We start from the raw sequence: 12,905 nt of genomic DNA on the forward strand, positions 1-12,905 counted from the left end.
TTTGGGGAATACAAGCAGAGTTATTATGGGGCATGCAAGAGAATTATTGCGAGACCAATCGTAAAATTCTTAGCGGAAGAGGAGAAGAATGCAGAGGGGAAAAAAGAAGAGAATTATTAGCACAAAAGAGGAGAAGTATTAGCCGGAGAGCAAGGGCATATTTGGGAGAATAGTAAGAGAATTACTATTATGCGGTGTGTAGGTTTTTTATGAGGAGAAAAGGAATAAAATTATCATCGGGAGAAGAGTAAATTTCTGAGGGAAACTAATAAATTATAAATTATATTTTTAATAAAATTATTAGCAGGAAGGGAGAAGCATTCCGAGGGGAAAAGTGAAGTGAATTATTAGGCCAGGAAGAGGGGAAGTGTTAGCCAGGGAGCAGGCCCATACCTGGGAGAATGTGAACAGAATGATGATGAGACGTGCGAGGAAAACATTACRAGAGAAGGAATAAAATTATTAGCGGGAGAAGAGTAGAATTCTGAGGGAAATRGGAAGATAATTTCTATGGGAAGAAGAAGAGAAGTTTTGGCCAGAGAGGAAGAGAATAACCGGGGAGTAGAAAGAAAATATTTATGGCTTGTCCCAGAAGATTATTGGGAGTAGAGGAGTAAAAGTGTGAGCGGGAGAAGAGCAGATTTCTGTGGGAAAAAGAGAGATGATTATTAGCGGAATTAGAAGAGAAAGATTCGCTAGTCCGGTGGGGGAGACTTTCAGGAATAAGAAGAGAATAGGTACGTTTACTATGAGACCATGTTGGGAAAATAAGACTAAAAGTATTAAGAGAGGAGAAGAAGGTATCTGACTGATATAGGAAGACAAAAATCCCTGCAAGAGGAAGAGACTGCTACCCGAAGAGGAAGGGCATGATTAAGGCCATCCAAGGACAATTATGATGTGGCGTGCGAGATAATTCTAGCAAGCTTAGCAGTAATATTCTTAGCAGGAGAGGAGGAAGATTCCGAGAAAAAGGAGGGAGAGAATGATTCTTGGAAGAAAAAGACAAGATCTGTGTGGAAAGGAAGGCAATAATTTGGGGAATACAAGGAGAGTTATTATGGGGCATGCAAGAGAATTATTGCGAGACCAAGAGTAAAATTCTTAGCAGAAGAGGAGAAGAATTCCGAGGGGAAAAAAAGAAGAGAATTATTAGCACAAGAAAAGGAGAAATATTAGCCGGAGAGCAAGGGCATATTTGGGAGARTAGTAAGAGAATTATTATGCGGTGTGTAGGTTTTTTATTAGGAGAAAAGGAATAAAATTATCATCGGGAGAAGAGTGAATTTCTGAGGGAAACAAGGGAGATAATTTTTACCAGAATTCGAGGAGAAAGATTCACTAGTCCAGTGGGGGAGACTTTCAGGAATAATAATAGAGTAAGTATGTTTTCTATGAGACCATTTTGGGAGAATAAGAATAAAATTATTAGGAGGAGAGAGCAAGCTAACTGAAGCGAAAGAGAAATATTAGCAAGAGAAGAAGAGAATTCTTAAAAGAAGAGGAACAAAATTATGGTGGGAGAGGAAGAGATTTATTAACAAGAGAGCAAGAGAATTCTGAAGGGAATATGAAAAGTATTATAAGCAGGAGAGAAAGGGAATTAATAAGAGACTAGAAAATGAATTATTACCTGGAGATATAGAGAATTATTGGGAGAATAGGAATAAAATTTTTTGCGGCAGAGGAAGAGGTTTATGTGTGGGAGTGGAAGACAATTCCTAATGGACCAGTAAGAGAATTATAGCGGGAAAAGTACAGAATTATTAGTGGGAGAAGAAGAGATGAATTAGAAGGAGAAMAAGAGATTTATTAGGGGAATAAAAAGATAATTATTACCTGAAGTCAAAGAGAATTTTGGGGAGAGTAGGAATAAAATTATTAKTGGGAGAGGAAGAGATTTATCAGGGTGAGAGGAAGAAAAGTATTAGGGCAATAAAAAGAGAATTATTACCTGGAATTATAGAGATTATTTTGGAGAATATGAATAAAAAAATTAGTGGGAGAGGAGATTTCAGAGCAAGAGATCAAGAAAATTATGAAAGAAATAGGGAGAGACTTCTTAGCAGCAGGGGATAGGAATTATTAGCGGGAGACGAAAGGAATGATTTTGAGAATAAAAAGAGAAATATTATCTGTTCTGAAAGACCATTATTGGGAGAAGAGGAATAAAATTCTTAGGAGAGAAAGAGATTTATGAGAGGGAGTGGAAGAGAAAAATTAGTGAGGGAAGACAATAAGTATTAAGAGAATAAGAAGAGAATTATTAACTGATGTAAAAGAGAATTATTGGGAGAACAGCAATATAATTATTAGTGGGGAAGGATGAGAATTATTAGTAGGAGAGGAAAGAAATTATTAGTAGGAGAGTAAAAGAATTATTAAGAAGATAAAAAGAGAATTATTAACTGCAGTGGAAGAGGATTTTTGGGAGGCCCAGTGTAAAATTATTAGTGRGAAAGAGATTTAATAATGAGAAACCAAGAGAATTATAAGGGAAATGAGAAGACAATTGTGAGGAGGWGAGGAAGGGAATTATTCGCAGGAGAGGACAGGAATTATTAGGGGAATACAAAGGGAATTATTACCTAGAGTGAAAGAGAATTGTTGGGAGAATATGAATAAAATTTTTAGCAGGATAGAAGGAGATTTATTAGCAGGAAAAGGTAATTAYTAGGGGAATAAAAAGGGWATTATTATGTGGCATGAAAGAGAATCATTTGGGGAAGAGGACTAATATTACTAGTGGAAAGAAGAAGAGATTTATTAGTGGGAGAGCAAGAGAATTATGAAGGAAATAGGAAAATAATTATAAGCAGTAGAAGAAGGGATAATTTTAACCAGAAAGGAAGATAGGTATTAGAGATTATTTTAACAGGAGAAAAAAAGAGATTGTTTGGGGGTCAGAAAGATAGAATTACTACCTCAAGAGAAAGAAGATTATGAGGCGAATAAGAATAAAATTATCAGCGAGAGAGCAAAAGAAGTATGAAGGGCATTGGTAGGGAATTATTGGCAGGAGGGAAATTAGGAGGAAAGAGGAAATGTTAAGGGAGAGAGGAAGAGAATTTTTAATGGGAGTAAAACAGAACTATCAGTGGAAGAAGAACAGAAGTATCAGCAGGAGAAAAACAGAATTGTTATTCTGTCTTCATGTATATTCATTCATTCTGTATTGATTCTATATTCAAAGAGAATCACTATGGAAAACGAAAGGAGGAGCACGGTCAAGTTATTACAGGAATTCAGGAAAGAGTTATTATGGAGTGCTAAAGAGAATTTCTGTGGAGAGTGAGAATCAATTATAATTGCACATAGAAATGAAACGGTGCAGGGAGTGACAATTCCTACAGGGTAAAAAAGGGGATGCAAAAAAAGAATTATTGCAGAGCATACAAATAGGACTACAAAGAGAGAAAGGAGGAGGAAGAAGGATTTATTACGGAAAGTGTGGAACAGTTATTGTGGGGAGAGAAAGGGGTAATGAGGAATTATTGCAGAGTGTGCAGAAAATAATTTTTACGGAGCATGCGGAATAAGCATTGCAGATAGCGAAAAAGAATTATTACAGGGAGAGAAAGTTGAAGCACAGAGAAATTATTGCAGAGAGAGAAGAAGAGGAATTATCACGGAGAGTACAGCAGTTATTACAGGGTGTACAGGAAAGAAATACAGAGGAGTGTGGGTTCAGAGAAATGGTTGCAGAGTGCATGGGAAAATTTTTACGTAGAGCAAGAATTATTGTGGAGAGCAAGAACGAATCATTACGGGGAGAGAAAGGGGGAGCGCAGAAGAATTATTATGGAGCACGCAAGAAGGAATTATTGGGGAGAGAGTTATTACAACAGGGAGCACGAAATCATTATCATTATCAGTTATCAATAACTGATTTATAACATAAATTAAACATAGTATAAATAAACGTAACATAATAAAACTGATATTTATAACATAAATCAGTTATTACAGGGGAGCACAAAAAGGAATTATTATGACGAGCGAAAAGCAATTACTGAGAGAGAAAGAAATAGGATTATGGTGAGGGGAAAAAAGGAGATTAAATGAGAGAGCAAGAATAAGTGGAATGGAATAATTAGAGTTTGAAAAGAACAGCACTTGGGTTGGCCACCTCTTTCCAAGCCCTCACCTTTTGGTTGCAGCAACTCTAATATTCCCGACAGGCAGGTGTGCGGGCACAGATGATGAAGACTAGTAAGAATGACCAGATCATAAAGTCCCAAGATCTTCTTTAATGGACATCCCCATCCAGTCAGCTACCCTGCCAAACCAACCAAAACAAGAGGTCAGGTTTTTGGACCAYTCCTCCAATTATTTCTCAGGGTGACTGATGTAACTCTTGATATCTTCAYAGGGTGCGATGCTCCACCTTACCTGCCAGGTACCCTCTTTAGTGCCTTCTGTTTTGGTGGCATTGCTGCTGATTAAAGGGGAGTAATTAAAAGTAGCAGGGTTCTTTTAAGCTCTTCGCTAGCGTTTCATTCTCTTTTGAGATAAAAACTCGCTTGTCCCCCATATGCCAACCTACCAACATTCTGCACCAAGGAAGGCCGTCAATTCCTCTTCACTTGGTGGGTCTAAATCAAAATGGCAGAGACAGTCACATCCCATATTTATCAGAAAGAGCCTTCTTTGGTGGCTCCCTCTACAAGCTCACAGAGAACACCAGAAGAGGCAGCAGGGCCCTCGCCAAGAGCCCTTGTTCCAGCAGAGCCAGTCAACCTTATCCGTTTCAGTCCTGAGCTTCTCCGCTTCCTCGGGGCTGACCAGCCCTCTCAGCTGTGGCTGTCACAGCAGGAGCTGCCCATCTTACAGATGTGGAGCACCAAGGCTACGTTCTCCCACTGCCGGCTCCTCCCCACCTCCGCAGCAGTAAGTGCACCTGCTCTGAGCAAGAACTGGCACCCTAAAGGGATGCACATAAAACAGGCAAATCATCTCTGCACTCCAGGCACAGGCAGAGACGGTATCAAATCTGTGCCAACCCAAGCCCCGCACTTCCACCTTCACACAGCGAGAGCCCCACTGGCAGGACACAGCCAAAGACCTCCAACCACCCAAAGGGCCACAGATCCCCTCACCACGCTCCTCCACAATGCTCCTGCCTGTGGCTGTACACATGCCAACTGCCACCACGCGAGGCCCCAACGGAGGCGCCACGCGAGATGGGACCACAGCCACCATACAGATGCCGCCAAGAAGGGACCAAGTGGAGGCCCGAAGTGGAAAGAGAGGGAGGGAGCAGATGAGACCAACAGCAGCCTCAAGTTGTGACAGGGGAGATTGAGATTGGACATTAGGAAAAAACTCTTCAATGTAAGAGTCGTTAAATATGGGAATGGGCTGTCTAGCAAAGTGGTGGAGTCACTGTCCCTGCCAGTGTTCCAGAAATGTGTAGATGAGACAAGGGGACGGTTTAACAAGCATGGCATTGAAGGGCTTACAGTTGGACTTGATGGTCTTGTCTGAGGATCTCTTGATGATTACTGAAATGTCAGAGAGTAGCAGCTGACAGTGACGTGTCCACACCAGCAAGCTGCTGGAGGATAGTGGGGAATCCAGAGTAATGGCCACACTTCTGCTTCTCTGATGTTCAAGTGAAGCAGCAAGCCCTGGGGAGCACTAAGTGCATGTGCTTCTCCTTACCTTTTCAGGACAGCTACTTCAATAGTGGAGGGCAGCAGCAAGCACAACAATCTGTGCATATACACTCTGCCCCTGCACTTCACCCCCAGCTATTGCAGTACTGATTTTTAGGTGCAGGAGGGTAGCAGGAAGTGCAGCACAATGCAGAGGTTAYACCTGCACCTTACACCTGAGGTTCTGTGGTTTTGACAAGTTCAAGAGGCTTGTTTGCTTTCCTGTATGATTTTTTTTTCTTTTAACCATTAGTGTGTGAACCTCGTTTTATTATTTTTTTTAATAAGAAGAATACCAAAGGCTCCAGCCCTGCTCTTGAATACATATATAGGCATACAGCTTTTACCTGGAAAAACAGATTATCCAAAGCTGGTGGCAGAAAAAATTTTGCAGTCCACTCTGAGTTGGCCACTACAAGGGAGTGATAGGACACCGACCCTCTACTGCTACCTGTCAGAATGTGCAGGTACGTCCTGTTTCTATTACATCTCTGCATGTTAGAACAGGCACGGGCAGCACAGAGCACAAGCACTGGCTCCTTTGACGGAGCAGTACTGAATTTCCAACATGGTGAGGGTGCCACAGTGCACTGTGCATCCACATCCCCCATTAACCCCTTACCATTACAGTACCCATTTTTAGACACAGGAAGGTGGCGCGGACCACTGCAGGGCACATATGCACTGCCCTTGCAGTAGCAGTTTTGCTTTACTGACAAGTTCAAGGGGRTCATTCACTTTCCTGAATGCCAGGACTTGTATTTTATTTTACTTTTTTGTTATTTTTTCAACAGTGCCTGTAGTCAAACAGCTATTCCTGTTTAAAGGATAAGAACCCCCCTATTTTATATAGATATGAATGTATCCACCATCCTTACCTGGACTGAGGCAAGCAGCTCCTTCAAAGGSGGGTGCAAGAAAAATGTTACTGTCTAGTCCCGGTCCTTTCTAGGATCTTAAGATGATGTCTCCATTCTGAGGTAGCTGTCAAAATGCTTTGCTTGCAGTTTTACTTTCTGGATGTGTGAGTGCAGCTCTTAGGGGTGGAAACATAGGGTACATGTGCACAATATCTCTGCAGTACTCATTTTTGGACATGAGAGCAGCACTGAGTGCAGCAGTTGCAGTGCACCTGCATGGGCCTTAACCATTGCAGTACTTCTCGTAACTACAGGATGGCTGCAGTCAGTGCTCCGGGGTGCACTGCGCATGCACCCACTTTGTGCTGACACTGGACAGCCTCCTTCCCATGTGAAAGCAGTCAAGCAAAAGACAAGCGGTGGAGCCCCTTGCATGCAGGCAAAGAGTTGGCCCCTTGACCACATGTGCAGTGCGGTCTTCATTCGGCCCATGCGCATTAGCACCATAAGGATGTCTGTCTTCAGCAAAGAGACTGCTCTACTTTACAGCATATCTAGTTTTTTTTTATTATTATTTTACCAAATCAGTATCACTACTATTACAGTCTGAAAACAAAYTGTTATGGTTGGGCATGTCTTTCATATAGATGTGCTTTCATCTCCCAAATACCTAGTCTGAAGCAGGCAGCTTCTTCTAAGGGCTTCAGAAACCAAGCTTTCACCTTAACAGCGTGAAAATACAAACCAGAATTAATGATAGGCTACACTAAATAATGAAAAAAATGTGTGTGTGTGTACATATGTGTGTGTGCATATATATATATATATATATAACCTTCAGTTATAAATTAGTGAAATCCCACCCCCAAACATTTCAAGGCTAAGTTTTTCTATTCTACCCTGGCTACACACAACTCCGGCCCCCCCCCACACAAGCTACCACTGGCCAGTAAGCTCTTCAAGAGCACAACTGTGCAGCTCTGATGTTCTAGASAAGAACAGAGAGTCATATACCACTGCCTGTGGCAGAAAGGAGCCAGCGAAGTCCAGAAGAGAAATGCAGAAGAAGCCAACAAGGCCTAAGACTTTGACAACACAGGAAATAAAACTGTGAAGGAAGGCACAAGAGCCCACAGTGGCGGCGGAGCAAAACCCCAGAACAGCAGTTACAGATGAGACCACGAYGAGGGCTGCAAAGATGTCCAGTCATAAATGACAGAGCTCATTTCATCTGGCCGCACAGAACAAGCTGCCATCCACCAGCACAACGCTGCTGAGGCATGGCAAAAGACAATGGATGACTCCTGCACCAGCGCCCCGCAGTGCAGGATGTGCTCTGGGAGCACAAACAACGGGCGCAGTACTAGGACCTGAGTAAAAGAAACTGAAGCTGCAATGCAAACCACAGACAGGCGGGAGCTGTCCGCTCTCATTTTCCAACACGCGCACTGCACTGCCTCTCACACTGCGCTCATCCGGAAGAYGCCTTTGGTCTGCGCTCAACGGCAGCACAAACAGTCTTTTTGCCCATCAGTTGAGCATCTGCAGTACTCTGGGTCACCATCACTCTTCACAGTGCATCCTCAAAGGCAGCCACGCTCTCTCAGAGCTACCGATGGTCTTTGTCACCTGTAGAAACAAAAGGCAGGCAGTGACCTCTRTGCCACTCAGCTACAGCCTCAGCCGCCAGAAGAGCCACCTCCAAAGCGCCATGGATGCTCTGCTCACTGGCACTCTGCTGCTTGCTGGGCCACACTCACCAAGCCCAAAAGATGCAACACAATCCGCACACCTGAAGGACTCAGATGTCAGTGGGGAAAGGCCCAGTGCGACTYGAACAGAGCGGAAGGCAAGATATTACTGAGAGACAGCTCAACAGTGCCCGATGCACAAGAAGTTAAGAACACAACAGCTTCTCCTCTCACCCACTGAGGCTTTTGTCAGCACTCCAACTGCTCCTCTCTTCAACTCGCTGAAAGATTCTGCAAAAACAGGGAAATCACATGCTACAGTGATGTGAGCAAGACCGCAGCCCATTCCCATGGAGTGTTCACTCCCGAAACCTTTACCTGCTCTGCTTGCCCCTGCCGACTGCCGGGTTCTGTCACCACAGGGAAGCTGCCACAGCACCTGTAGAAGCAGAACAGTGGCGGGCAATGGGGACAACGCCAATAAGACACTCGCCCTATGCTAATCTCCAATTCCTCTCACAGAGCAACACTTACCTCACTGTGCTTGCTTGGGACGTGGGCACGCTGCTTACCATGTTGCTCCACACCTGCACGCACAAAGCAGAAACRCATGAGGGGAGCCATCAACCACAACACTCTTCTTGCAACAGCGATCTTTCAACTCACCTGCTTATTAGTRCACAACTCTTCCTTCCTCCATCTCCCTAAGGCCTGCTCAGAACAGGGCCCAATATCTGCAACAAGACAAAAGTACAACAACAAGAACAACTGGAAGTGCAGCACAAAGTGGTTGAGCAATCACCACTGCAGTCCCTCACCACAACACTCTATACACTGCCACCGTGAACACACACCAAGGCAACTCCTGTCCCAAACAGACACACACACAGAGCAGAAACAAACATAGAGCAAAATCCTACACAAGAGGAATCATTGCCGTGCATAAGATACTGAGTTCCAGAAAGACTGATGAGGGCTCGATGAGAAGGCTGCAATGAAGTACGGCCACAACCAACACCTCCTGCACTAGTGCTGTGCAGCRCGGGACATGCTGCAGGGGCAGAAAGAATGAGAGCAACATCCAGAGAGCAAAGCTATGATGCAAACCACAGATTATGCAATGATGCAGTCACTCAGACACTTCTTTTTAGCATCTGAAGCAATATCAACGGAAAATGAGTTTAGGCACAATTTGACTAATCCTGAATGAAAGGATGCTGGTAAAATTAAAATGTTCTTTTACATCAGTGCATAATATCTGGGCAAAGAGAGGTATCGATTTCCTCTGCAAAGTTTCTGACATAAATGAAATATTTGAAGTTACACTGTAAGTTTAAACTTACACAGAAGGGGAAGGAGGAGTGCAAAACACCATCACCATATACTAAAAACTGTATTTCAGCATTTTCCACCACTTGTTTGGTGGCAGCAAGTACACATGTTCAGCAATTTGCCACAGAAGAAAGATGAGTTCAACCACAGGCAAGTTTCTCAGCTGCTCACTGACATCAGACCCATTTTGAAAGCTGTATTTATCTTGGATGGCAAAAACAATGTTCATGGAGCCCTGTCAAAGTGCTGCCCCAGCCCTACTCAGAGTTATAGTCTGTATCTGAAAAACAAGATTGGAACAAGGCTAGGGAAAAAAAAAAAAAAAAAAATCACATCATTGGCATTCCTTCCTTCACACAAAATTTCTTCCTAATGTGAACTGGTACACTACATCAGAGTAGAGGAACTTCAGTTAATTCCAGATTAATTTAGCCTGCAAGGTCTGATAGCAATGATTTTAAAAAGGGACGGATAACCTTTAGGGGAAAAATATACGACTACATTCATCTTCCTGTTAGATTCACGACTGATCTTTGATACAAATTTTCATCTTCTTTGATCATCATCACAAAGTTCTAGCCCAGAAGTATGTGGGGTGCCAAACTGTGCCAACTTTATGACAAAGCTCCAGAGTTCTGTGTGATCTAGAAAGCAAGCGGTAACAGTGAATGCTTAACTCAGTATTTGAGGCTTGATGAAACACAAGAAAACTGAAGGTGGGGGGATATAACACACATGAAGCTGCTCACCTGCACAGTGAACTTGTACAAGTTCTGCTGATGCTTGCTGGTATCTGCGCTCCTCCATGAATGCCATCCTCAGCCCTTTCTCAAGGCGCTGGCTAAAGCTGCAGAAGCCGACACCCACCTTCCAAGTCAAAAACGGAGGCACTGAAAGCAAAGCAAAGGGTCTGTGTTATTCCTGCAGACCAGCACTCACTTGAGAGAGAAAGAGAATAGAAGCAGCAAGAGAATCCTCATTCGACAGAGCTGCCCACAGCTACAGTATTCCTCTAGTCCTTAACAGCTGTGGCAGCAGGATTTACATTGCAGAAAGACTCTACAGGCAAAACCAAATATCCCAAATATCCTCTGAAAAGTCTTTGCTACAGACAAGCTGGCTAGTTTATAGGAATTGCGCACTGCCACACTGAAATCCTCCATACTCCACAGTTTGATGAAAAGCTGAAAAACAACAAATTCTTCACAGACAGATGATAACCTGCATATTTAGCCTGTTGATATAGATTTAAATCATTTAGGTTTAAATCATCTTCATCATCTAACCGTTGGTACATTCCGCCTCTCTAGGGTATTTTGCAATTCAACTACCACACGATCGCTCAGCTTTTCTTACAGACCCCTCAGATAACCACACGTGTACTGTTACTCTTTCTTTTGAGGCAGAGGGTTTCTCAAGGAGGCAGTGACTGAGTCGGTGGTCACGTTCCCCCTGACCAGGACACACTTTGCCCCTAGAGTGGACGCTTCCCAAGAAAACCCGGTTGTGGGGCAGTTCTTCCAGATTTTGCTGACAGGGCAGATGGTCCCTTCTTTTGTAGCACTAGTTTGTAACAAGTAATTCCCAATTCAAGGCTCCTCRCTTACTCCCCTTAACAGTCCTTTTACATTTCTCCTGCCACCCTGACATTTGGCATCAACAATGTCCTGGGTCCTGAAACACTGCTACGAAGGGAACATTATCTCAAGGTGCTAATGAGCAGAAAGGATGTGTTAATGGGCAGAAAGGAATTTGTTGCTCCCCGCTAGGGKAGTCCTAGCTCTGTATTTCCAGGTGGAGGAGACCACAGAGGTGCTAACAAGTCCAGAGAACCAACACAGGGCATAACTATGGCATCAGGAAGCAGTTCTGAAGAAACTAGAGGGTCCTAGCAAGACTAAAGGGCACCAATGGAGCTGCAGCACGAAAGGAAACACTCAGCACTCCAGAGTAAAGCAAAGGCCTTTCTGGGGCTCTGCAGGACCGAGAAAAAACTCGACAGCACAAAACTCTCCGGGGGAATCCTGTGCAGACTAAAAGCTTCTTATGGAGAGTGGAGAGCAACTCCCCGAGAAACCCGGGCAACAAAAGAATCCCGGGACGAAAGAAACCTGAGAGCAACGACCAGGTCCTGCCCAGGACAAAGAGCAGCCTAGCTCGGGCGGGCGGGCGCCCTGCCCTGCCCTGCCCTGCCCGCCCCCATGGCTTCCACCCCGGCGCGCACCCTTCCTCCACCCCCGCTCCACGGCCAGGGACACCGCTCTCGCCCACCACGTCCTCGGGTCCCGCCGCCCTTACCGGCCCCGGGGCAGCTGCCCCGTTCCGGCGCGCCCCGAGGGGGCCGCGTGGCCCGGGACCCCAGCGCCTGGTGGCATCCCCAGCCCTGCTCACCTCCTCCGGCACCGGGCCCAGCAGCAGCTGCTCCTCGGCGGCAGCGCCTGCCTCGCAGCGCGAGCTTCCCTCAACGGCCGTCCCGGCCGCAGCGCGTGCCCGTCCCTCAACAGCTGCCGCTCGTCCCGGCCCCAGGGCCGGCAGCTGCCGCCCATCACCCAGCGGGCCGGGAGGAGAGTCACGAGCCCCATCAGGGACAGCTGGGGCGGCCGGGGCAGCAGAGGCCCCCCCTCCCCCCCAGCGGGTGGCTGAACGCACGAGGCGGAGCCCTGGCCCGGGCACGGGGACCAGGGGCGCAGTCAGGTGTGGGCGGCGCCGCCAGCCCCCGTGTCCTGCGGGGAGGACAGCCCTGGCGAGCATTGGGGGCCTGGCAGGCATGGCCCTTGTCCCACAGAAGGGCTCGGCTGGGACCCGTTCGCACCTCGTGATTATCTCATCGCAAAAAACACTCTGCTCAAAAGAGGTGCACTTGACCACATGCCGATTCTACTAGGGTTTAAAATTAACCCTTGGTTCTCGGTGTTGGAGCTGGCATCTCCTTGGATACAGTGGGGGTGCATGGGAGAACTCTTCCCTCAGGTCTGGACGCTAACTCAGCAGGAGACTCAAGGAGCTTGAGAGACCTCTCCCATTTTCTTGGGGAGTGGTTATTGCACATTGGTATATTAGAGCTAGCCAAGAACTCCATGGGGTAGTAGAGAAATTCCTGCACAGACATCCGAAACCTGCTTTGTAAATGTTGCACTTGAAGAAATCGTACTCTTTGTGAACTCGACTAACTGGTTGGAATGCAGTTGGACCTACAGTCAACAGACTGTTCGTGAATCCATTGTGGCCAGAGTCAGGCCCAAGAGCTACCATAGTATTGGGTATGCCCACGAAGAGAGGAATCCAACCACCCTCCCATTCCTTCTAAGCTCTAAGGATCGGCAAGAACCCAAAGGATTTCATCTCTTCCCAAATTTAAACTCCCT

The 12,905-nt window shown here is 45.5% G+C and overlaps 1 long non-coding RNA gene across 1 annotated transcript; it reads right to left on the reverse strand.

Moving 5' to 3' along the window:
- Window positions 1-7,555: 7,555 nt before the first annotated feature.
- LOC112957830 lies at window positions 7,556-8,775 on the reverse strand. The gene is made up of 4 exons (XR_003251279.1): window positions 8,743-8,775; window positions 8,587-8,647; window positions 8,443-8,499; window positions 7,556-8,146 (listed from the first exon to the last, which is right to left on the reverse strand). It is a non-coding gene; the product is annotated as an uncharacterized LOC112957830 (long non-coding RNA).
- Window positions 8,776-12,905: the final 4,130 nt, after the last annotated feature.

This window comes from Nothoprocta perdicaria, unplaced genomic scaffold (assembly GCF_003342845.1).
Source record: "Nothoprocta perdicaria isolate Ctin4 unplaced genomic scaffold, notPer1 scaffold_768, whole genome shotgun sequence".
Classification (NCBI taxonomy): domain Eukaryota; kingdom Metazoa; phylum Chordata; class Aves; order Tinamiformes; family Tinamidae; genus Nothoprocta; species Nothoprocta perdicaria.